The following is a 27,366-nucleotide window of genomic DNA, read 5'->3' on the forward strand; positions in this document are numbered from 1 at the left end:
TAACACGCCTTCCTCAAATGAAACATTCGGAATAACTCTTTGTTTGAGGGTTAGACATATGTCGAGGGCCCCCGATACGAACCACCTGCAAGTCTGTATCAGCTTGCAAAGAGGAACTCAGATTAAACGTTGTCAAGAGGATAGGCTTTTAATTATCATAAGGATATCTTTATTGAAATTCCTTACCATGAGGTGAAAGCCCAATAATAAGCATGTCAATTTTCTGTGTTATTAAAACCTCCTGTTAACAAAAGGTTGCTGTGCTTTACAGCCGCCAAATTAGGTTATAAAAATAAATTGGTGCGGTAAATGTGCAAACGCAGACGCAAGAAAAGGCCTAGTTCGTTTCCCAGTATTCACTCAATGAAGATGGAGCGCCTCTATACTCTCACATTGTAGGGATGTCAAGAACAAAACACTCCCAAAAGAGTGAGTCACGAATACAACGCATTATAAGGTGAGCTTGCGCTGGAAAAAAAAAACGCTCAAAGCGCAACGATGGCTGCGCGCAAAGTGCTTCCTTTGATTCCGATCTACGGATCAAGGCGTCAGTTCGTCAGATTGAAATGCTCGCACATTGAAGCGCAACCTCGGGTCCTCAAATGTGATGGAGAATGTACGCCAGTATTCGCTCCACGCGTGCAATCTGATAAGATAACGCTCTTTTGCTATTGAATCCGTGACAACATACTGGATATTAGAAACACATGCAGGCGCATCTTGAGCTAACTGATAACTTTGGAACTGTGATTAGACGCTAAAGGAAGCCCCATCCCAAAAAAAAAAGAAAGAATACAGTTGCTTTCAATATTATCTGAAAAATAGTGCTTGTGGTTTAAGAAGGGCCTCCAACACTGCACAGCGGTGCCGACATACAGGAAATTCAAGCGCGAACCACTTTCCAATTACTGGTATTTATCAAACCACCGTATCGTGGTTCAATGTAGCCCAGTAGTCCCGGGGCCAGTTCCACCACGGGTACTGGTCGGAGCTCATATTTCATGTCAGCATTAATTGTCACAAAATCACAGTATTTTTTCTTTAGATCTTATCATTAGACAGCTAAAATACATCCAGCGACATCCTCATCTTAATATTTCAGTACTTTTTGTTCTAACGTACATGTACATATCCGTGCTGATCCATACAAAGTACTTAAAATTTACCCAATGCTTTCCTCCAGGCAGCTGTTTTTATTCATTATGATGCCAGAAAACAGAGCCTGATGCCACCAACGCTCAAAAACCTAATCGGGAGCGCGCACAATGTTCTCGCACATATTGTGGGATGTACCGTAGCACTGAGGTGCTTCTTGTATAATGTATGAGAATCGGTTGTAAAGGCAGTCCTGCAAGGTTGGGCATATGTGCTTAAGCTCATGAAGTTGATTTGTGCCAAGATAACCTGTCCAAGCTTTCACACTTACTTTATAAGAAGTCTACAGCACCATCAATATGCCGGCTGCTTTTACCTGCACGAAACAAAACTATTGAAACGATACAAACAACGTTAACATCATTTTATCATTCGAATGTTCAGATTGGTAATCTCTAGATGCGGAGTAAGTTGAGAAGTTGTTTGCGCAATTAACAAAGCTACGTTAATTAAATTTTCAGTAATGGTTCTTACATGGCTAAAGAAAATGAGCAATTTGGAGCCCGTCCTCGAGATTATGCAGCCAAGCGAAAAACTTTCGACTAAACATGCTTCTATAAGAGCCATGGGAAGAAAAATTTTCCGAGTAAACACTCTTGGAAGGCGTAACTGACGCAGAAAAGGAACATATGTAAAGCCACAGAAAGAACAGCAGTTCACGACGGGACACAAAGGAGGAACCCACACACAAACTGTGCTAACAACTTCAAGAGCTGTTCTTTATGTGATAATGAAGCAACTAGACCGTCAGTCATTCCTTCCAAACCTGTAAAGTCAACCTGACCACATCTAGCCTTTTGGGATGCTGTCATCAAGAGTATGGCCCCGCGAACATGTTCCCCGTGGCCTTATAGTCGCGTTCCATTTTTATTCGGGCTGTTTTCTCGAAGGCAGGCAGTTTAAAGTTTTGGTGTCAATGCGGCAGTGTACGTGTGCCGCCGAAAGCTTGCTTGGTCGCAGAAGCGATGCAGGACGGAATGATGGTGCAGATTAAGCGCGTCGCTGGCATCAAGACAATGCGCGACCGCCAAGGGAAGGAAGATAACGAAAGTGAACAGCTTGGTAGCTGCTCGCGGAGCCGTGCCGATAGTGACGGTGCCATCATGACGAAATCTGAGGCGGCAATATTGATGGCTGCAGCGTTTTTTTTCTTTTATTCTTTTATTCTTTTTTTACAGCGAAGTCGTTAAGAGGAAGCTCCGACTCGGCCTATTCAAATAGATGTAAAACGCCGAAACGCTTTTCTTAGATAACCCCTGGACCGATTTTAATGAAATTTGTTGGATTCGGGAGAGAAAGGTAAATTCTAGTGACTATAGGGATCGGACTTTCTCTTTAGGGCCTGAATTTAGACAAGAGATATTCAAAAATTCGAAAGTGCGAAAAGTACACAAGCACGAAGTTTACAAATTATTAACTCCATATCAAGAACTGAGATCGCGGTTCTGTAAACAGCATCCATTAGACAATTCAAAGCGGACAAATCCAATATGCCGAATAATGTCTTACGTGAAGTCGTTACGTTGTGAACAAGGGTTGTGTAAAAGCTGTATTTCCATATTACTAAATTTTTGAGATTCATGCGTAATATATCAATTTTATCTGCTTTAGATGTGCTGTTAGATGCAATGTACATAATTTTGATATTAGTTTTCATTGCCGAAAGAGAATTGTAAACTTGACGGTTTCGTTTTCTTAAAATTTGCGATTTTTGACAATATTGAATAAAGAAATGATGACCTAAATCAAGAATTCGAAACCAACAGGCACTAGATTTTAAGTTTTTGTTTTAAATGCAACAAACCTTGTCAAATTATATGCAGTGGCTGTCGAGAAAAACGAATTCTCCTTTTACATTTATTTAGATAGGACCACCACAGCTAAAGCTTCCTCTTAAGGGCTACTTTCCCCGCTATCGGGTCCGCGTGTAGAGCCAAATCCCGAAGATAGCGTGATACCGGCCCGACCCGCAGTGGTGGTGAAGCATGCGTTTAGCGCTCCCCATACGTGGGCTGATCCCGAATGTAACGCCATGCCGGGGAGACCCGCGGCGGAGATGAAGCATGTGTTAAGCACTCCCCATACGTGGGCCGATCCCGAATACAGTGCAATGCGGGGCTGAAATACGGTGGAGGTGCAGTTCGCCATTAAGGGTCCCACATACACAGCTTTGCATGTCATGTTTCTTCCCAGAGTGGAAGGGCACTGAGATTTTTTAGTTATCCGCGTTTATCCTACATGCGTCTGCGATGAAAACAAGAAGCAGGTATGCCTGGAAAATCTAAGGTGGTGGAAGCAGGTGGTAGCAGAGAAGTTAGCATACCCAGCCCCTGCACGTACTTATATCTGCATTGACATGAGTTCGTGGTAGTGATAGTGACCAAAGCTCTACTTTTTCTGCGTACTCTAGTCATTGTGAAACTAAGGATGTTGTTAGCATGCGCAGCCACGGAATGCAAATTGCAGCAGTTACGAGTGGTGGAATCCCGCTGGGGCTGATTGTGAAGAAAGCTTCCTTTCTCTGTCCACTCTCGCGATGGTGAAGCTAAAAATGGGGAGGAGGCCTGACGGACACAACGTTGACCGTCACCATAACAGAATGGATGGACGACCTGCGGAAAGGACAAGGCACACCAAGTTTTTAGCACTTAACTTGTCCTACAGTAAAGCGCTACAATGGCTAGTATGCCCTCATGGGAATGGTAGACCGAACTGCTTCTCACTGCTAACACTGGACCGATACTAAGAAAATACTCCGTCCGCAGGCACCACGCTACACTGAAATTAGCAAAAGAATGTCAGTTTTTAAACTGATATTGCCAATTATCTGGTGTGCTTCTTGTGTCTGTGGAGGGCATAAAGGTTCTGGCAATGAAATGGTAGTATCTTCGTTTTCGCTGCAGTTGCACACAAACATCTCTGAAGTGATCGGACAGTGATCTACCGGCGGAGAAGACCAACCCTCAAATTAAAAATAATTGCTGGTTTCAGATCTTCCAATGTAACTTGCGCTTAGCTACCATCTGTTATATTTTTCTTTTTGTGCTCTTATAAAGAAGAAAACTCCACATTACTACAATATCAGCAACCGTACATAAAATAGACTGGCTTTGAAGCTCTGACCACGCACCACACTTTTGTACATTTAGCACATGCAGTTTTGGGGCAACACGTTTGAGCAAAATGATTAGGTCAAAGCACTGTGACAGGCGGGAAAAACTCGTTGTCATGCCCGGTCGAAACAATACCATCTGAAATCTTATTTACTTATATTCATTTTTGAAAAATCACTATGACCGTTTATACACTTGCTTCGTATGAATTATATACTAGCTTGCCTCGTCAGTCTCAAAAATGTATTCTCCTTTCGGGAGACGGCCTTCGTGAAAAACGACACAACATGACAGTAAAACATCCAGCCAGGTTCTATCCAATGATTGGCAAAATTGTGCACTCAGGTCGTGTCGACTAGCGTGCGAGTGAAAGTTGATTTATGAACGTTGTAAGCTTGTGTTGCCTCTAGCACGAGCGAGTAGTGTTAGCGATGACATTGGTGTGAAAATGGTCAGCTCGGTCTGCCATTTGTTCTTGTGATCTCCACATTGAACGTCGCAGTTGTCACGATGAGAGTACTTCTGTGACTTTATTAGCCCAGTGGGCTGGGAAGGCTCGAGTGGTAGCTCACCTTGAGGTGTAACACTTATTAAGTAACACTTATTAATATACGTACTTTGCGATGATGAAAAAGCTGCAGAAACACCACTGGTGTTGTCTAACTATTCGTAAACAGGCCCCCAAAGTTCAATTGGCCCACCCCCAAACATTAAATAGGCCCACGCCCAAATTTCAAGTTGGCACACCCTCAAATTTATATTGGCCCACCCCCAAATTTAAAGTCGGCCACGCCCGATTTTCTTTTCGCCCAGCCTTAAACTTGGAGTTGGCCCAATCCCCAATTTCATTTGGGACACCCCTAATTTTCAAGTTGGTCCACCCACGAAATTCCATCAATCGTCCCCCAAATTTCCAGTTGACGCACCCCGAAATTTAGGTTGGCCCACCCCCATATCGCCTTCAAGTTCAGATTGGCCGACCCCAAGATTGCCCCCACATTTAGTTAGGACCAACCCCATATCACCCCCAAATACATATTGGCCCGCCTCCACAACACCACCAAATTTATATTGGCCCACTCCAATACCGCCTGCAAATCGAGGTTGACCCACCCCCATATCAGCCCCAAACTAACGCGGGCCCACCCCTCGATCACCTCAAATTTAGGATGGCCCACCGCAAATCAACTCCCAATATAGGTTAGTCCACCCATCACCCACCACCCAATTCAGCTTGGTCCAGCCAAACATCACTCCCATGGTTAGGGTGGCCCACCCCCCCCTATCAGCCTCAAATTTAGGTTCTCCCACCGCGATATCATCCCCAAATCCAGGCTGGCCCACCCCCCATATTCCCCCAAACTTAGGCTTACTCACACCTATATCACCTCAAATTTAGGTTGGCCCACCCCCATATCAGCCTCAAGTTCAGCTTGGCTCACTACCATTTCACCCCAAATTTAGGTAGGGCCACTCCCATATCACTACCAAATTCAGCTTGACCCATCTCTGTATCACGCCCAAATTTGTGCTGATGCCACTTCCAATTTCAAGTTGGCCACACCAACCCTTTTTATGAAGACCAATATGTTTATATGGGAAATGCGTCAAGCTTTTGGCGTTACAGACACGATTTTGCATGATTTTGCTACCAAACTGCTGAGGTACTCGCCAAAGAATGCTGCGCATTAAAAGCAAATGCGCCGAACGAAGGAAACCATATGTTGATCCTAAATGCTGAGGGCTAGCCAAGCTAGCTTTTCTGTAGAGCGACCGGGGCAGATACAGCACGTGACATTTATTCAAATGGTTTTTTACAGCCACACCTACGGATTGATACCACTTGGCTGTAGAGAACACATTAACAGTAGCTATTAATCCAGACGCTGCACATCTTCTCCTAGTTGGTGCATTTCTTATTTGGATGAATCTTTCGAAATAATTAACGTTCGGGCAGCGACTCAGCCTAGCAGACCCTTTGTTCCACACGAATGTTGCATAGGAATGGCACTGGCCACCAGGTGGCATTGTGGCACAGGTGGACGTGATTCGCTCGATGTGTGTGCCATTAGGACAGCCGAAAGTCGAAGAAAACGGACCTTCCAGAAGAACGCAATAAGAATAGCCGTTTTGTTCTCCCAGGTTCCACGCTAAAAAGCACGAAAGTTGTTTTTTTTTTCATAACACAAAGCCATGCGCAAGCTTCTATGATGTCCAATGAATCAAATCTTCATAAAAGCGATGACTTAACAAATGAACACGATACTGCTACGTTTTATGAAGGAAAAATAGAAAGCATAATATTTCAAGAGCACCACTGGTAAACCAGAACCGAAAGCAAATGTTGAGTTTTGTGATTCTGCCATCTAGTGAGAGACTACAAAACTAGGTCCTATGCGGTAAGAAAAAAACTGCGAAGCGAGAATCGAACCGCGGCCCCCGTAACGCGGGACTAAAGGTGCTCGCTATTCTACCACTCAGCCTCGGTTACCGAGGCTTCGCCAAGCGGTACGCTCATGTTTTTATACATACCACGTGAATTTTCACGACAGTGTTACAAAAATCGCTTTCGGGAACTGTCTTACGCCATATGTGGAGAGTCGAGATAGGCATCAATCGAAATCTGAGTCTCCGGACTACATACGCTGCACTGCGTATTACGATAGACGGGATACTTTTATTACAGTCATCGTTCTTGCCTCAAAAATGGAGTACAATTTTCGTCGTTTCCATAGGCTTCCATTGCTAAAACTTTAACCGCTGTGGGGACAAAATTCTTACGTGCCATAGAGTGATCACTGCATTTGGCTCGCGTGGATTGTCTTCTAGAACACGTGTGTCACCTGCGTTTTTCAATAATCGGCCTGCAACTTTTGTTATTCGCGAAAAACCCGCTCGTTCCATTGAAAACGCGCTAGCTTCGTGCCGGGGCCGCTTGGGGCGCTAGTTGGTACGTGTCCGGAAAAGCTGGATATGCCAACTCTCCAAACAACTCACTGTCCTCAGACGGGGCTCGTATTATTAAACAAATTACAGAGCATCTTGACCATGCAAATAAAGATGGCCATACTATCACCTTCCAGGCGATACCTTCAGACGGAGGCGTGATAGGCAATGGGCAGGCGGACGCTGAAGCAAAAACTGCTTTAGATAATCCTTCGGAGGTACGCATTCCGTTCTGGCGAACAAATACAAACGCCCTACTTCGTTGCGCAATACGCAGCTGTACTTTGGAGCACTCGAACCAACCAGATCGACGACACAAGCATACGTTTGACTCAGAAAGGAAATGAAGAAGGCAAACCAGCACGTTGAACCGAATTCGCCTTGGTGTCGCGCTCACCCAGAGTTGCAGACATGTGATAGGTTGCAGTGGTACTAGCCGAAATTGTGAATACTCTCGGCTACCAGAAACACTTGATCATACATTGTGTGCGTGTCCCGCCTACGCGCAAGAACGATGGCAACTGGTCTCTTCCATTGCAAACGTCGATAAAAGCCGCTATCAGATGGGTTCATTTTAGGTCCTTGGGCTATTGCAAACAGCGCAACCCTGATAACAACTGCCTTTCTTCAAGCCCTGATAACAACCGCAGCCCTGATAACAACCTTTCTACAAGCCACTGGGCTGGACGAACGGCTTTAGGGATGCATAACGTTGTGAACTTGTATACACGCATTTCTTCCTCATTTCATCATCGTCACTCATCAGCCCTTTTCCTCCGCGTCCCTTTTCCCCAGCAGGCCAGAGCAAGGTACAGCTCAGGCCGACCTCTGTGCCTATTTGCAAATAAATTTGTCCATCTGTCTCACTATCGCCGAAGATTCACCAATTTCACCTCAGGTTTAACGTGTTTAAAATATCAGAAGGCGTAACTTTCAAGCGTTTAGTGGAACATATCGTAGGTAATATCCACGATTCTAAGCTGCGGGATTTTTGAACAGGTTTGTCTCGTGTAACTCATGTTTCTAATACAGCCCACCACTCCGCCACACGATTAGTTCTTGCGATACATATCTACAATGTTGTACTAGTCCTGTTAAATTCATTTTATACAGTATGCCATGCAGAATTGACTGTAAAGGTGCAGTAGCGGCTTCTTAGGAGGAAGATACAAACCAACATTGGCAATATCCAAAAGTTCATGAATATACCTGTAGCGAGTGCTCCAGTTTCGAGCATTTAGCAACGCGCAAGCGCCAGGTCGTCTGTTGATAACCACCGCCACTATCGCCGAAGACACATACGAAAGTCGCCTGCGATAACCTGGCCACCGTTTGTATGCGGCGTGGTAAAATGATGCTCCAGCTGTGTTCGGCGCGGGGACGGCATTGCACTTGAGACCTCCGGTACTTTTTAGATGGCGCAGGTGCACCAGCCCTGCTTCAGTTCTATTTTTAGGCCTCCGGGTCAATAAAAATTTTAATTGCGGGTTTTAATGTCCCGAAATTGCATAGTGCGTTATGAGAGACGCCATAGTGGGGCGCTCTGCAATAATTTTGACGCAATAGTGCCCTTCCACGGGCTGCGGATACTTTCTATTAGAAATAAACAACAACATTGCCTTCGAGATAGCAAGACGCCGACATGCCGACACGGCGCATTGGCAAAATTTCTGAGGCCCAGCAAAAGCTGATGCACACTCACACCTTTTCGCCGCACTTTGGAGTTGAACAGCAACGAAATAGATTATCGTGCTTACGTATTACTTCCTGACTTCGTTCCTACGGCACATTGGCACATTGGCATATCTTAGAGTGCGCCCTGTGTTTATTACACTATGCGCGAGTGTGCACACAAAGCTTAAAGATATGCGAACTCTGCCACAGGCTTCTCAGGCGTAAAAGGATCACACTTGGAAAGAGTGAAACTTTGGAAAGACTACTAAGATCTTTTGAGTAGATGCTAAAGTTGCCTGAAGATGGCGCACTTGGCATCACAAACTTCGTCTTCACACAGAGCAAAATTTGCTGACGTTTCGTGGCAGTAAGGTATGAAGGTCTTGCTCATCAAAAACACACAAGAGTGCTGCTCGCGTTGTTTTCCGCTTGTCCTCCCAGCTGCATCTCTCACAGCAACGGAGAAAGCCATGTGTGTAATGACGTCGTGACGCGTCCACCTCCTGGCTAACGAAACTAGACTAGTTCATAGAAACAAGCATCACTGTAAATTATTCAGGCCTCTCTTACGCAAGCCGGTATCTTTTTTAACCTTTCAAAACAAGTTTCATTTAACCCTCGAATGAAATTAGATGTGGAAAATTTCACGACAGTAATCTTTGAAGGAGCACATAAAGCGCGAATTTCGAGCCTGGCGGCTCGGTTCCTTAAAGGAGTGCTTGACACGTGACTCGGCGCTCGTGACTGCCTGCGCCGCAATATGTATCGAGATTGCGACACCGTATAACTAAAAACATTTATTTGAGTCCTTCCTAATCGAGACATATGGCCGAACAATGGACGTTCGAGTAAGCGGAACAGTTGCGTATTATCGCTGATAGTACCGATACTTATCAGCAGACGTCGCCGATTGGACTCTTCGGCACAAGCTTTCATATTGAAATTAGTTGCCTATTAAACTACCAAATATTATGCGCGCCACGACGACGTCCGTACCGACTATTTTTTGCAGCGTAGAAGCTCTACTGAAGTTTCCACTAAGCACTAGATAGTAACAGTAAAAAAAATGTAGCCTTCCCTGTTGTGGACGACAGATTGAGCAATGATTATTATTTTTAAATAGATATAGCGTATATTGCCGGTCGACCCATTTATAATTAGCTTTTTAGGCAGCCCTAACTCCCGCCATTGCTTCGCCGCCTTTGGAAGCTTACAGTGACCTACACATCTAACTACGACACAAATTCACCGACGATTACTATACCCCCGAATGCAAAATTAGAGCACAGCTCTATACATGTTCCCATTTGTCGATATATTGGCTGGTGCGGACACTCTGTCTCTGCGGAAAGTCGCAAAACGGAGCGAAGTGTGGCGCGAATGCTTCGCTAAGCGGGAGATCGCGGCAGGGAGCTCGTGGGTGACGAGTGGGCGTCATTCAGAGCAGCCGTCGCAGACCGCCCTCCGCCCCTGGAGCGCTTTCTTTCCATGCAGACGGCGCACTAAAGCCCCTCAATTTTTCAAAAGTAGCGCCATTCTTAGATCTTTCCGACACCCCGCTCACCCTGGCGGGTCCTCCTCCACGCCTCCTGTCTCCCCAGCCTCCTCCGCTCCCCCATTGGCCAATCTGTGTCACGTGGAAGCAGGCGCCGCGCTTTTGTGTATTTTTTTCTTTCCAGCGCGGAGCAGGCGCCGCGCTTTTGTATATTTTTTCTTTCCAGCGCGCGCCGACCTCCATTATTGGGCCTGCGCGACGAAACTACGGCAGGCGGACTGACAGAGTGCGTTAGCGTAATAGAATGTGCAGGGCCGAGAACATAATTGCGATGCCATGCTGCTGCGCCTTCGGTTGCCGCAACAGACACAGCGAGGGCAAAAAGTTTTTTGCTTTGCCGTCCGGCGGGCGCTACACAAAAAGAAGTGTGGATACGCAGGATCGGGCGGGCTGACTTCGAGGAAGTGACAAAGAACGCACGGCTTAGTGAAGTAAGGGCCACGGCTACTCACAACCTCTTATTTTGAGCCTAGTTCACGCCTTCCGCTTCGAAAAAGTGTGTGTTCATGCTCTGCGTGGTTTTTAGCGCGTTGTTTGACTTCTTTTTTCGAATGTGCTCTCTTTGTTTCATGTAGTTTTGTCTTGCGGTGAGATGCACGCATCTGCAGCTGGCCTGTGACATAAAAGCGACTTTATTCAGGGTGTGTTTTGGGCTCCACCAGAAGTTAGCACATTATCGACGCTTTTGCAAGGCTCACTATGACTTACGACGCAGTCTTAGCTTCGAATGTACGCCCGCATGCATTGATTTGGTTTGTGGTGATTAACGTTTTTAACGTTCCGAAGCGACTAAAGCTAAGAGGTCGTAGTGGATGGCTCAGGATAACTTTATCTAGCTCGCCTGGGGATGTTTAACGTGCACTTTGATCGTAGAGTCGTACGTGGGCCGGTAAATTCCTCGTTGGCGTTTCATAATACTCGCGCGCTAGCGCTGCTTTAGAAGTTGCCTCCTCGGCGCGATTTTATTTCTTCAATAAATTTTATTTGCTAGTTGTAACAACTTGTCATTATTTCGTATTATTGACGGCGCCTCCAGGGCACCAAAGCGGCAACGGGAACACCAAAGCTAGAACCAGGGCTGGATGGGGCTTGCCGAAGCCTGTGCATGCCAAGGGGGTATAAGATCGCGGACAGCCAATTTTGTATGTGAACACTCCCTGCGACGCCTGCATTAGTGTAATGTTACGTGCTCTTCAGAGGCCTCCGTTAGCCATTACATGTGCCCTCCTGGAGCAGTACTTGTAAAAAAAAAATAATATATCGTCACGATTACCAAAGCAACCCGCAATGAAAAAAACGGCCCTGTTGCCAGGCATTGCTGACCGCACACAGCCGGAATCTCTCACGCGCCGACCGAACAAAAGTGTCCTGCAGGTACGTGAATGAACCTACGAAACCACGTACACATACCTTCACGCTGTCAACACCTGAAACTTTGGTAATTACGCGCGTGTTTGAGTACACCGCGTGCTTGCGTCGTGTTTCAGCAACACGAACTCTCAACGTCGCGCGCTTTACGCCTTAAATACTCCTGGAATAATGGTAATTTTCTCTATTTCTTCCGCAATTCCAAGACGAAATTCTAAAGGCCAGTTACCGACTGGCGAAGAACGATCTCGATTGAAAAAACTGCTCCGCAGGGCTCGAACGAACTTTTCTGCGGATTTCCTCCCGTAGCGTGTTAGCCGTCGTCTGCTACGGCAGGCCCACCACCGGCGGCGCCACCGACGAGGCCGCGCCGAGCGGAGGAGGAGGGAAGTGAATGGCGCTACTTTGGGAAATTGAGGGGCTTTACGGCGCACGCTACTCAGGCGCCCTCTCGCAGCCATCGTCGTGGCAAAGCCCGTCTTGCGCGGCACTACGCTTTTCTTCTTTCTCTTTCGCTTTCGCCCTACCCTCCTCCTCCGCTTTCCGCCTTAGGGTTCCGCTGCGCCCTGCTCCTACGCCTTTCTCCTCGCGCAGTCCTCGCTGTCACCGCCTGTCATTTCCCGCTGCGCTCGGCGTTCGCTTTCATCCTTCACTCTGCTCCTTCGCTCGGTTGAGAGGTACAGCGCCGACACTCGCCGCGGGAACGGGCGCCTAAGAGTTGTGCTCAAAAAATCGTTTCCCGTGAAATTTGCAGATTTTTTGGGGGCGTTCAAATGTCACTACAGCATTAAATTTTTTGGTCCAAGTGAATAAATATAACACTTGGCGTATTTGCTTCCCTGGTTCATCCGGAAAAGAAAACAGAGCACAGTCGTCTAAGCACAAACTGCGCTCTCGACGTCGGGTGGTTTCGAGATCACTGCTTGCTGTCGTTGTCTACTTCCTGTGTAATGAGCACTGCTTACACTTTTTATTATCGTGCCTTCAAATATGTACCAACCATATAACGTCAGTACGCATATATGCATTAACATAAGCATCTACCCCGAAAAAATTTTCCCGTCCACCAATGCCCACAGCGCCCGGGATCCGTATGTTCTGGCTTTTCCGATTTGCAGGCTTCTCCGGGAATTGACGATTCGTGTTATTGTTTCCTTTTAAACGCTCAAAAATATAATATAATTTATGGGATTTTATCGCGTCGAAACCTCCAACTGGTTATGAGGCACGCCTTGACGGAGGACCCTGGAATGTGTTTCACCAATTTTAACGGTCACGAGGTTTTGCATTCGGCTCCCATAAGAACGCGGCCGCCGTGGCCGCGAATCGAACCCTCGACCTCGAGCTTAGTAGCGCAACGCCATAGCCAGCGAGATGAAATGGCGGGTCTCTTCGAGCCTTCACTCGCCGGTTTAGCAACATAAATTTATATTTCCCCGTCCAAAACTTCTTTCCTGATTGGAAGCATTTGGTCGGTTAATGTTCTTATTTATTACTTTCTTGCTAATTCCTTTTTCAACCTTGTTACATTTCCTAGTACCAGTTTTTTTAGCAATACTCTCATGGTTTGATCCGTAATAATAGCCATGCGATTAAACTACATAAGAACTGCGCTTGTATTTACATGGTATCGGGCACAGACAATTTATTATTGTTGTTGTTTTGTCTTTCTTCCCCGTCTCATACACACTGCGCTGTTTGCCCGTGTTAGCGTACAATCTCTACGCTAATGTTATTTCTAAGCGAATTTCTTTCTTGCCGTGTATTGCTGAAATGTAGTGCACTGCTGGAATGACACTGCTCCCAGCGTCTCCAATTAGGCAGCGGTTAACTCGTCGTGACTACAGAACAAAAGAAGGCAATGAAAGGCGGTCTGCATCCGCGTTGATAATTACTTTTAAAGTCCAATCAATAATCATTCTGGGTTTTCTCTACTAACTGCGACACCTCAAATTCTCCTGGAACCAGAGCAAGGGCCTTTCACGACTATGTGAAATGGCCGTCATCAAGTTTGCGTTGCAGAAATCAAATGAAATTTCTCGAAAACAGCGCTGTATCTTTTTTTCAACGAACCAGAAACAATTGATAACTTCTTTATTTGGTTTCGTCCCTTTTCTTCCCTCCGCAGAATTAAACTATGGAAAACAAATGCCTCGGTATCCGTTTCAAACATATTTAATTGAATTCTTATGAAAGCATGGCTAAGATATTGCTTTTACTTTTTTAAAACAATTAGATGATGTATTATTGCAAACTTTCTGGCCCTTGGTTCAACTTTATTGCTTGTTAGAGCATTGGTTTATTAGAATGTGTATTTCATTTTACGTCGAAATATCGTGTGGCTTCACATTTACTTAAACACTTCTTGCTTTCTTGTCTTTGCCTGCACGTCATTGAACATTGAACCAGTTGTACGTTTATTTAAATTTATATATAGTGGGCCGACAATCCCATTGTTCCGTTATATGGACAGTGTCCCTATAATTTTATTATCTAATGCAGTTGTCTGCACATAATTTTTTGCATAGGTACAGATGTGCGCGTACAGTAATATTATCGCTTTTATATGCCTATCTGAAACATGTTTGATGCTAACCGTTCCATTGTTTCCAGATAAGGGGCATCGTCTCCGTCAAGCTGCTCCAAGCAGTAGCTTTGATGCGGCTACTGCCTCCTTGTTATCGAAAAAAAATAGCTTGAATGCTTCTCCTTCTTCCGAATTGTGACCTAGGCTTACATTTATGAACATCGAACCCATGGTCCTCTTGTGCACGTGAGCTGGCTGTCTGCCAACTGTCTGTCATATGTTATCTGCGCAAGTTCATTGAAGTGTTTGCTATTTTACTTTGCTGCGGTTTACAACGATGCCACGCTATATTTTTTTGAGAGATGAGTTTTGTTATGGTCACCTTATTTGTTGTTCGTTTTGTCTTCTCACTTTCTTGCACACTTTTTACCCCCTCCGGTGAGGCCAGTCCCCCTCCTGGCTGTGAGCCATGGGCCGAGGCCTCGACAGCAAAGACAAAGAAGAAGAACACAGCGGCATCAAAGCTTGCAGCCTCGCATTCTCCACAATGGGAAATCTGTTTCCGCGGTGCTGGCCCAGGGGCGAGCCTGCAGATGCGACAGGGTTGACGCCGTACCAGAAGAACGCCGTACGCGAAGTCTGGAGCGCCTTCTGCAAAGCGCACCCGGAGTACGGCGTCCTGCTCTTCCAGGCGTACTTTCACAAGTACCCCGATTACATCGATCTCTTCAAGCACTTCAAGGGGAAGAGCCTCAGGACGCTCGGAATGGACCACGAATTCAGGTGGGCGCCTTCCTACGAATACAACCGTCTGTGCGTTTGGCGATGAGAAAACGATTTGGTACGATCTCCATGATCAACCTCATCAGCGCCAGCCATAATAAAATGGAAGCGCATGTTGCTAAATAGCGCGACAGTATGGTGCTGGTTCCGCTGCTTAGATGGCGCACAAACAGTGACGCTGACGTGTACACATGAAACGGGCATCAAGTCCGAAAGGAGGAAAGTAAGTTGTTCTGCGGGTCAGTGAAGATGGGGCACCGTCACCGGCTCTTTACAGTCATTTTCTTATAGCAACTAGCCCTCGTCGAAGCTTTCCTGAACCTTGTGAATTGGCTTGCCAAATGGTTCAGCGTCACTAGTTATGTCACCAAGGCAGACTGAGATGTAGATTTGCGTTGAACGTCTTTCGGGAACAATGTCTTGGTATTTCAAATAAGCCACACTCTTTACCTCCCTTAATCATATGCGTTGCAACGGTGATTCGTAAGGAAACTGAAGGTAGCGGCACGCGTAAGGCAACTTTGCATGAAATGTACGCACCGCTCAAGTTCCAAAAGAGACAAAAAATATTTGCAGATCCCACGCACTATGGCATCAATGTAAGCGTAGCTTTCTGTGATGTTAGCATTGATTGATGATAATTAGGGGCGATGTTGACGGCGAATGTTTTATTCCTTCAACGTTTAGTCCCGCATGATAGTGGTGATGCCAGGGTTAGCGCAGAGTATGAAGTGTATTTCATTTCTAGTCTCGCCGTTCGGACTCCTCCACGTCCACTTTCGGCTATCCCGCTTGTGGAAGAAGGTATTCATTACCCACATGTTATTCTGTTCCGCGAACTCTACTAATAACTCTCCCCTGCTATTCCTAGTGCCTATGCCATACTCTCCCACTGCCTTGTCTCCAGCCTGCTTCTTGCCTACCTTGGCATTGAATTCGCCCATCAGTATAGTATATTTTGTTTTCAATATATTCATCGCCGATTCCACGTCTTCATAGAAGCTTTCGACTTCCTGGTCATCATGACTGGATGTAGGGGCATAGAGTTGTACAACCTTCATTTTGTACCTCTTATTAAGTTTCACAACAAGACCTGCCACCCTCTCGTTAATGCTATAGAATTCCTGTATGTTACCAGATATATTCTTATTAATCAGGAATCCGACTCCTAGTTCTCGTCTCTCCGCTAATCCCCAGTAGCACAGGACGTGCCCGCTTTTTAGCACTGTACATGCTTCTTTTGGCCTCCTAACTTCACTGAGCCCTATTATATCCCATTTACTTCCCTCTAATTCCTCCAATGGCCCTGCTAGACTCGCCTCACTAGATAACGTTCTAGCGTTAAACGTTGCCAGGTTTATATTCCAGTGGCGGCCTGTCCAGAGCCAGGGGTTCTTAGCACCCTCTGCTGCGTCGCAGGTCGGACAGCCGCCGTGGTCAGTTGCTTCGCAACTGCGCTAACCCTGGCATCATACAAGATGTCGACGTGCTCAGCAAGGTGCGCTGCAGTGACCATAGGATGGTAAGAACTCGAATTAGCCTTGACCTGAAGAGGGAATGGAAGAAATTGTTACATAAGAAGACGATCAATGAGTCAGCGGTAAGAGGGAAAATAGAGGAATTCCAGGTGAAGCTACAGAACACGTATTCGGCTCTAACTCAGGAAGAGGACCTTAGTGTTGAAATATTGAACGAAAATCTTGTGGGCGTCATTAAGGAGTGTGCAATAGAAGTCGGTTGTAACTCCGTTAGACAGGATACCAGTAAGCTATCGCAGGAGACGAAAGATCTGATCAAGAAACGCCAATATATGAAAGCCTCTAACCCTGCAGCTAGAATAGGGCTGGCAGAACTTTCCAAGTTAATCAACAAGCGTAAGACAGCTGACGTAAGGAAGTATCATATGGTCAATATCGGTTTGGTCAGTGTTTTCTTAAGAATTGAAAAATTAATACCTTAACGAATAACTGCATTTTCTGAGACTAAGTTCTGTCTAATCCACAGTAAATATTTTGCCTCGGCCTGTCCACAATGCATGCGCTACTTTAAGAAAAATAATTCATTTTCTAAACTACTACCTCATTGAATTTTCATAGACATCTCAAAATCATTTGAAAGGCTTAACCATATGGAATACCAATCGAATATGTGGCATTATGCTGATCCTAATAAAAAAGTTATCTTACGCACCATCTACACTCCGTAGTAATGAACAACAAACAATCTCTCTTTATATACCCTTTTGTGCAGGGGTGCTACAAGGTATTATATTAGGACCTTTATTCTAAATCTATATATATATATCTGTGTGTGTGTGTGTGTGTGTGTGTGTGTGTGTGTGTGCGTGTGTGCGTGTGTGCGTGTGTGTGTGTGTGTGTGTGTGTGTGCGTGCGTGTGTGTGTGTGTGTGTGTGTGTGTGTGTGTGTGTGTGTGTGTGTGTGTGTGTGTGTGTGAGACTAATCACACAAGGTCAGTAAGCTACACTAGTGGTGAAGGAGAAAGACGAAGAATAAAGGCGGTCTACGGGCGACACACAGACACGCACACACGCTCACGCACACACAGGGTGTCCAACATAGCTTGAGCCAAGAATTTAAAAATGAAAGGCGCGTCAGATGCAGCAAACGGGTAATATTCGCAATAGCGTATAGTAACTCAGACAATTTTTTGTTTTCCCCATAACTGTATTATTAATTAAGTTTAATTACCCAACTCTTCAATTAGTGGCTGAGGGCCCCAAATATAGTAGGCAGGTTTGTGGAGCACCTTCAGAAACCACCGATCGAGTTGTTTCCTTTACGGTACGTCTCACGTAGCCCTTCTTTCCGGGTTGCAATGAAAGCCCGCGAAATATGAAAAAAGCCACGTGGCGGAGCGTTTGCGCGCTTGTATCGTGCTGCTCTCAAGCGTGCGTTCAGTGAACAAGGTCCGCTGCCGTCAGATGACTGCGAAAATACGTGCTGCTGGCCGAGCGCAGCCGGTGAGATAAAGAACGCCCTGCCGCTTCCTCGTCGCCAGTCACGATGCAGCAGACCTTGTCCACCGAACTGTAAATGCACAGGTGTAAATGCAAAAGCAAAGTGCCTGAGCCGTCGGACCGAGCGTTGCAAGTCCGAATTACACTACACAGGACTTATCACCCTTGCACAACTCCAAGGGTGATAATATTGTCGCCGTGCGCCATGTGCTGTATGTGGCAGTGAAAACCTGCGAGGGTTAGCCGGCGACGCGGATGAATCCTGCGCACGAAATAAAGGAAAGCATGCACTGTATAGAGGAAACAGCACTGTATTGTGCTGCTTGAGAGCAGCACAATACCACTGCGCAAACGCTCCGTCACGTGGCTTTTTTCATATTTCGCGCGCTTTCATTGCAACCCGGAAAAAAGGACTACGTGAGACGTACCGTAAAGGAAACAGCTCGATCGGCGGTTTCTGAAAGTGCTCCACAAATCTGCCTATCATACTTGGGACCCTTATCCACTAATTAAAGAATCGGGTAATTAAACTTAATTAATAATTGAGTTATGGGGAAAACAAAAAAATTGTCTGAGTTACTATAGCCTATTGTGAACAGTATGCGTTCGCTTCAATACGCTTCCGACGCACCTTTAATTTTAAAGGCTTGGCTCAAGTTATGTGGAACACCCATAACGATATTATCCAGATCAGCTCCTATGCGACATTCGTTATCTATGCTGGTGATTCAAATATCCTCCTGAGTGCTACTAGTACTAACAAAATGAGTTGCTTAGGTAACGACTTCCTTAACAAACTTCATGAGTGGATCATTGCTGACTTCCTCCCAAATAATTAAACACATGAAACCAAAGCCCTTATGTTCCCGAGCACAAACACGTCAATAGAAGGCCCTGTAAGTTTTTCTTTCTAGCATCGACAATCATCTGTGTATATCGTATAAAAAGATTAAAATTGATAATTAACAACCACTTTTTTAACATATACATTCATAATCTTCATGCAAAGCTCTCATTAGGTGCTTTCTACTTAAACAAAAAGTTTCTCATTTACGAGTGCCTTTTGTCGTTTCGTTTGCCATATGCATACTTATCATGGGAGGACACAACCGCCATTAGCAATATTAATAAACGGTATACTGTACAAAAGAAAGCCCTCCGTACTATTGGTAACATTCTTTGCGGCTCTCCCGCGAAATTTATATTCAAAGATTTTGGGTCAATTCACCTTGCTTATTTTACGAACAGCTGCTCATACTCCACTGCATTAGAAGAAAAAAGTATAATCGCACTTCACTGCAGGACATTGCCAAACTCGAAGCAAATGCAAGCTCACGCCAGCATGGTCAAACCGTACTCTTGCATGTACCGCAAATAAAGACGGGGACAGTGGAAGAGGACACAAAAACGACACGGTCGTTTTTGTGTTCTCTCTGCAACCTTAATATGACTACAACAGCACTACAACACTCCCTACAGCATTAATATGACTAATTTTGCCGTACAGATACAGGTCGGCGTGTGGCTTTGTGCTGCTGGTTTTAGGATGAAGTCTTAACGTGTTGACAAATTTCGTTAGAGTGCACGCCGTTGACATTCAGCCAAAAATAATTATTTTGGTGGGAATGATAAGCTTTCATTTTTGAATTAGCCAAACATTGTAATTACCTAAACATGAGCGCTTATCCTTAAGCGTACACGACCCGACAAGGTCTTCTTTTAATGGTGAAGGAGGGACAGACACTACCTTCACGTCGGCTAGTGAGCAGCTGTGGGATCTTCCACTGCAGCTTTGCGATGATGTGTATGCGATGATATGTTTGCGATGATGTGCGTGTATGCGATGACATACAATTGAGAAACCATGGTATCGCTCCATTGAGGCAGCATTCGCAGCTGTTTTACAGGTAGCGTACAAGTCGAATAGATTTCATTTTTACGTTCACCGTAAAAAAGTAGCTCGGGGGACTCGAATGCGACGACTTCACACATTGATCGTTCATTGTGTTTTCTATAACCACGGCGCGCTGAATTGTTTTCTGTTTTACAGTTTGCTCAGGACCAATCAATTCGCAGTTACCAGCTTCTTTTGACTTGAGGGCACATCCAGAAATCATCAGGAGGGTCCCCAGGCGGTGCTTAACTAAACTGTGTGAGGAGCGCGCAGTGTTATTCCTCATAATGCGTCAGTGACGCGCTTGCGGTAGATACCAGTGTATGTCCGAGCGCCCAGTAAAATCTCTTCTGGACTTTCATAATTTCTGTTTCTCAATTTTCATACATTAGTTATTATGGAACTACTTCAGAATACGCAATGAATGCTATGTGAAATGGCAAGTATTGGGGAAAATAATCCTGTTCAAGCAATCGGACTCCAAAAAAAGTCGCAGTCTTGCCCGACAGGCGAAGCATCGATTGCGTTAGACAGGGTGTCTACCAACCGGGAAAACCGGGAATTCTCAGGGATTTTGAGTAGTCTGAAAAAACTCAGGCAAAACTCAGGGAATTTGTGCCTCTATCAGAGAAAATTAGCTGTAATTTTATTGAAGGTGTCGAAAGTGGCGGTAATACTGGCGTGAGTAGCAGACAGGAATCGTAATGAATCGTCTTTGACGCCCTGTCGTCGGCTGGAGGAGTTGACTGTTTGCTGTCAACGACCGACTTTCCGGATTCGCGATAATTTGGACGGCCACGCGGCACCAACACGTACCCCATAGAATCAATGTATCAGAACGTCTGAAATTTCGGACGCAAGAACTCTTTACCGTCCGATTTTCCGGAAGTCTTGCTGTGACCGCAGGTGCGAAACGGCATTAATCAAAGCCACCACCACTGCCATTTGGATAAGCTCGCCGCCTCGAATCGGCGCTCTCGCATGCATATCCGCTGGCAGCCGTAGCCACCACTGCGGCAACGCTAGGCCTAGCTGCATCGGCTTTCGCTATGAAGCTTCTTGCCGTTGGGTGCCGTGTTTTTCACTGAAACAATTCGCTACTGTCAGCAATGGTACGGATTCCGCCGTTGTGGTCCTCGCGATTGGCTTAGTAGCTTGCAAAGCAGGGTGCGTTGCAGAAAGCCGGTTCCCGAAAGTCAGCTTCGCCTACGTACAGAAGTGTTACTCGGTGAAGCATACGCAAAAGAATTGCAGTGAAACATAACAAGCGTGGAAAGAGGCTATTGCCACGGGACACAGTATGTATTCCTTAATTATACGCGCATGCACCTTGTATTTCCTGACACATTACGAGCACCGATATGCCTAATACGTGTACCGACAGGCCTTCAGAGCATTTTCGAATGTCCCTGTGGCGGTTTGAGCCCTTAAGGGCAGTAAATGACAACCATTTATTTTTTCCAACTGGTCGATTTTTTGGATGTTTTTGCGGCCCCTAGGAAATTAAAAAAATTACACGTGAACTGTGCAACTGACCAAGAGGGTGCTTCAAATGGTCCGTAGGACGAACGAGTGGCGGAAGGAAGACAAGAACATAAAGTACCTACGCATTAAGGAATGAACTGGAAAGGAAGCGTGCTGCCGCCGTTTTGAAGAAGCTTGAGCTCAAAAAACAGTGTTGGCTGATGCCGAGATGAAGGTGTCTCTGATCCAAACCAATATAAACTCTTTATAGCAGTGAAACAAAACACTGATGTGTCGTGGGCGGGCTGAGAGTATGTCAGGACAGTTGAGGTTGAGTTACGAGCTGTTGAAAGAGAAATCCAATTGGGACAAAGTTCGGGCCTCATACCACTGAGCTTGCTATCAGTTGATAGAAATAGCTCATATTTGAAAATATTTGCTTCAATTTGTATCTCCTTTTTATTCCTATTTGTGAACGTCCGACTGGATTTGCATTTTCTTAAGACATTCTTTTTTTGGTGTGCATTTTACTAACCCCTCCCTTGATTCTCTTTTTGAATAACATAAACTTTACTCCTTAGTATTCAAATTGGATTAAGTCATTCTTTTTTAAATTTTTTTTCATATGCTTATAGAGAGTGGCAGCATCGGGCAATAATGGTTTCAGCCCGTCTTGACATAAAACATAGTTCTGCGTTACTCAGGGAATTTTGTGAAGCCACTCAGGGAAAACCTGGAAAACTCAGGGAATATGGAAATGTCAACTTGGTAGACACCCTGGTTAGAAAATTAGTGGAGAGCTATACCAAGCACGAATAGTAGTTGTATTGGCCATACAAAGTTGCAAACATATGAATATTAACTAAATTAACAAGCACGGTGTCGCGTGCGCACAAGCAAACATGAACCCATCGCACTCGATGACCACGGAAACTCGCTCTCAAAACGCTGGAGTGAGTAAACGCGGCAGCAGCAGTGAGCGAAAGCCGCGAAAACACAGCGCGCGGCGGACTCTGTACACGTCGCAGATGTCTTTCAAGGCACAGAGGCCCGGGCGGCCGCGTGTGGGTGCACGGACCGCCCGGAGGAGAATGCGCCCCCCTCGTTGACCCCACCCCGGAGCCTCGCGCGTGAGGGAAGACGGCACGCTTCCTGCCTGCTTTCCTCTATTTCGTGCGCTGGATCCATCCGCGTCGCCGGCTAACCCTCGCAGGTTTTCACTGCCGCATACAGCACATGGCGCACGGCGACAATCTTATCACCCTTGGACTTGTCCAAGGGTGATAAGTCCTGTGTAGTGTAATTCGAACTTGCAACGCTCGGTCTGACGGCTCAGGCACTTTGGCTGTGCATTTACACCTGCCATCCCACGTCATAGCGCGCACTGCAGCCGCGTGGGCGAGGAGATCACGAGCATTGTCGAGGCACTTGAAAACGTACCCGTGTTGCTGGAGCTGCTCGAGAAGAACGCCCTCCTGCACCAGCGCATGCGCGGAGTGACGCCTGCGCATTTCGCCAGCTTCGGTCAGGTGCTCGTGGACGTTCTGCATGCTAACCACGAGGACCTCATGACACCGGCCACCGAGGAAGCCTGGAAAAAGTTTTTTGAGGTGAGTCGAAAAGAACACTTGAGGGCTTAAGGTTTTTCTTTTTTTTCCCGCGTTCCACTTAGGCTCTAATGCGTAAGTGAAACTTTGTCCCCACTATTTAGTTATTGCCATGGCCCGGAGTTGCTTTCGGACGGTAAACAACAGCAATCAGTCATCGGTGGAGAAATTCCGTACCGAATGCGCGCGGCAATAGGAGACCTTTAGGGTTACGGACTCTCTCGCACGTGACACAATCATATCGGTCACATGACCGATAAACCCAGACCCCCGCGGTGAGCTTCCGCGATCACACCGACACGTTAGCAACATATTTCACGTAGCACTATTTCTAATTTCGAATCAATGCAGTGCTTAAAACGAGGTGGACCCACCAGGGTGCGCCCCCCCCCACCCCGGCCTCCACATTTTAAGGGAACGCTTGGGCCCTGTATCACTGGGGCACCCATTCCACAAGAGCTAGAGTTTCTTTTGTTACCAGTAGTTCCCTATGAGGGGCAGTTCTAACTTTCCAATGCTTCGATTAATGATTTAATCGCGGGTAATGCGTTGATGTGGCGTCAACGAAAACCGGAAAGCAAGTTTACCGTACTGGTGCATGTATTTCTCTGAGACACAGTACACGAAGTTCACCGCCCTTGTTCTTCTAAGGTTTCTGGTACAACATACTATTTCATGAGCCACGTGAGCGTGAAGCTACCTGCTCGTAAATTCATGAAGGTTCCTCTTTATTTCCTTAGCTTACCAGGTAATTTTCATTCGTTAAGTCGAGCATTAGGAGTGCTGTGTTATACCAAACACGCATGAACATTCTACGCTTCTGTAGGCAAGTAGTTGTGAAACCACAAGATATGTCGTTGTAGTGCCCTAAGGTTGTTCAATATCCTGTCACGATTTCAATTTCCACCGCAGTAACTAATTTCATCCATGATTTCCTTGGCTTCATTGTCTACCGGCTTTTTCTGGTCGTCATTAACCATAATTGAGCCCCTCGTTTCGCTATATATATATATATATATATATATATATATATATATATATATATATATATATATATATATATATATATATATATATATATATATATATATATATATATGACGCAGGAACATACGAAAGATTACTAATTGCGGTGTTTTGCCTTTTCCTTTTAAGATCGCGTGTTGTGTTGTTTTCTTATGTGTTATACATTCATGGTCTGAGTGCTTTCTATTACCCAGACTACTCGCCATTTTTGTGTGCTTGATTCCTATTTTCTTTTTGTACACTTCTGATTATTATTAGTACTACGGCAAATTTATTGGCCTTCTATTATTATTTTTTGTGATTGTTGTTTAGCAGTTCCCGTTTTTTTTCGACTTATTGCTCACTTATTACATCTGTATGCATTATTGCACCCCCCCCCCCCTGTGTAATACCCTCCTACGCGAAAGAATATACAGAGAATCATACCTTATCCATAAGTTCAAGACATTACAACCAATAGGCATAAAAGTTTCAAAGGGAGCTTTAGAATCTATTCGCTATGCTAAACTTCAAGCTATAGGCAACAACACTTCGTTGGAATTGTTGGCGTATCCCCCCCTCTTTTTTTTTATTCCTCTCCTTTTTTTTCAGCCGGCGTGTCAGACGCCCTTGACACGCCCGCTAACACGCGTGGGTTGACAGACCGGGTGGGGGGTGAGGGGTGGCCTTGGCTCTGACCTTGTGCACAGCGTTCCTTTACTCTCAATTCGACACGCTAACACACCTTCCCTCGTTTCCGCACCCTCACGCCTCACACGCTCTCCCCTTTGGAAGAACCCCACCTATATATACTGTGGCGAGGAAAGCGTATGTTGCCTTGAAGAAGACAAGTCCACTTCTCGAAACGTTGGCTCCTGCATTCGTCTTGTTCACGTCTTGCTCATCGTCTTGAATTTCCATCTGCCGCATCCCCCGTCTTTTCTTCCTGAGAGAGGGCCTTTAGGGGTATTCTGAAAAAATAAAAATAAATAACGCTTAGACAGGTGGTCCTGCCTTACAATACATATACAATATATTTTATTAACTCTCTCAAGGTTACATCAGCAACAAAGGAGAGAGGACGCAAGGCAAAATGCTGCGTTGTTGCAGCAGAGCCACCCTGCGCCCTCTGCCGGGGTGCATAGCCCAGCAGCTGATCACAACAGCAGTGCAAAAGCGCACTCACAAACACAAAAGAAATAAAGCCAGAAAAATATCTACATCTGACATTTGCGTGAAGTAACGCCTCTACTATCAGATGGACTTTATTGGACAAAAACTACTTCACATATTCTATGCACAGGAAAATCATTTACAATCAACCGAGATACAATGCAAGCAAAATGAAGGTACATGGAGCTATATCTATGTTCTAATCACGAACTATATCCATTAAAACATGGGAATAAGTTTGGCTAATTTATGCCGTGAAGTCTCCTCAAGTATGATGTTGTTCTTTTGCAGAATATTGAGATAATGTGATAAATTATATGTCAGTGACTGCTTACCGTATGTTGTGAGGCAGAAAGGTACACTCCATGGCATTTTGTTCCGTGTATTGTAGGATAGAATCGAACGAGTCAGGTTGAGACTTCATAAAAAGAACTCATTCTTAGTGGAAACAGCGTTTTTATACATAGAGATCAACTTCAATGGGAATAACTCTGATATTGTCATGATATGAAACCTTGCAAAGTAGGGGCCCGTATGAGTACACCACGGTACATTAGCTATTAATCTAATTGCTCGTTTTTCAGCAACTAGAATTTTCATTTGGTTCTGCTTGGTTCTTGACCCCAGACCACGAGACAATAAGTTATATGTGGCAATATAAATGCATTGTAAATTAATATATTCACTTTAGCGGGAAGTGTGTGCCTCTGGCGACACAGGATGCCATTAATCCTGTTTATTTTAGCCCAGATATTCTCAATATGTTTATCCCAATTAAGAGACTCGGTCAAAGCAACACCAAGACATTTCACAACTGGCACGACCTCAATTTTTTTTGTTTGCTAACCAAATGTCAAGATTTGCACGCACCGTTCTGTTTTTACTTCGTAATAATATTGCTTTCGTCTTGGTAATGTTTACTTTTAGGAAATTTTGAAAGGACCATTGACGCATGAATTCTAAGGACTGATTGCCGAGAGCTAGCAGGTCAGTTTCTGTATTACTTGAGGCAAGCATTGTCAGGTCGTCTGCATACGCTATTATGTGTACAGGAAGAGGAGCAGAAAATATATCATTATGTAGATAGTAAATAATAGCGGCCCCAGAATGCTGCCTTGGGGTACACCAGAGAGGATAGGTTGTGAGTTTGATATAGCGTAATTAAGGGAGACCATTTGTTTACGATATTTCAAATATGATTGAATTAAAGATAAGCTCGTTCCTCTAATGCCGTAATAATTGAGTTTATGTATCAGTAAATCATGATTGAGAAGGTCAAATGCTTTTGAAAAATCAACAAATATTCCGAGTACAAGGAGCTTTTCCTCAATCGCATTTATTATTATCTCTTTTTTCTTAATTAGTGCCAGTTCTGTGGACCTTTGTTTTCTGAAACCAATTGACTGTCTGATAAAACTGAATGTTTAACTAGAAAACTATGAATTCTCACGTAAATAATCTTTTCTGGACCTTTGGATAATATCGGAAGAATTGAAATAGGCCTGTAATTAGCCATATCCGAGGTAGCACCACCATTGTGAATGACAGTCACTTTTGCTACCTGCATTTCGCTGGAAAGGCGCCAGATGCTAAAGCCAAGTTATAGATATGCATTAGCATTGGGACTAGTATGTCAACTACAAACTTGAAGGGTTTGACCTGAAAGCTATCTTTATCTTCAGCTCTGCTATTTTTTAGATTTCTAAACACTGTCATGATTTCGTCTTCATGTGTAGGATACAGGAACAGGGATTCTGGAATACATGGCGTGTTATACAGGTAACCCACAGTTGTGTCAGAGGTTCATACGCGTGATCACTCTCACGAAGGCCGGACCACTTTATATATAAATGTGAAAGAACGTTTCGGCTGGAGCACAGCCTCCTTCGACGTGAAAGCCGGTCCCCAGCCACAACAAAGTCAGTAAAATGCTGTAAAACATGTAAATCCTAGAACGTTAACCGAATATATATATATATATATATATATATATATATATATATATATATATATATATATATATATATAATCAGTGAAGCATAGAATCACCAGATACCGCACAGGAATAGTTCAAAGCAGCACGTAGAAAAAAGAAGACTTCACGGACGTTTTGCAAGAGCGACTG

At 45.0% G+C, this 27,366-nt stretch overlaps 1 protein-coding gene across 1 annotated transcript in view; it reads right to left on the reverse strand.

The window, feature by feature from the left end:
• LOC142571087 (cytochrome P450 2C6-like) overlaps positions 1-7,714 on the reverse strand; it is a 153,145-nt gene extending 145,431 nt beyond the window's left edge. Inside the window, exon 1 of the mRNA XM_075679378.1 lies at positions 7,612-7,714. The gene's annotated coding sequence lies outside the window, so the exon portion shown is untranslated. The remainder of the gene's footprint in view (positions 1-7,611) is intronic.
• Positions 7,715-27,366: the final 19,652 nt, after the last annotated feature.

The sequence above is a fragment of the Dermacentor variabilis genome, chromosome 2 (genome assembly GCF_050947875.1).
Source record: "Dermacentor variabilis isolate Ectoservices chromosome 2, ASM5094787v1, whole genome shotgun sequence".
NCBI lineage: Eukaryota > Metazoa > Arthropoda > Arachnida > Ixodida > Ixodidae > Dermacentor > Dermacentor variabilis.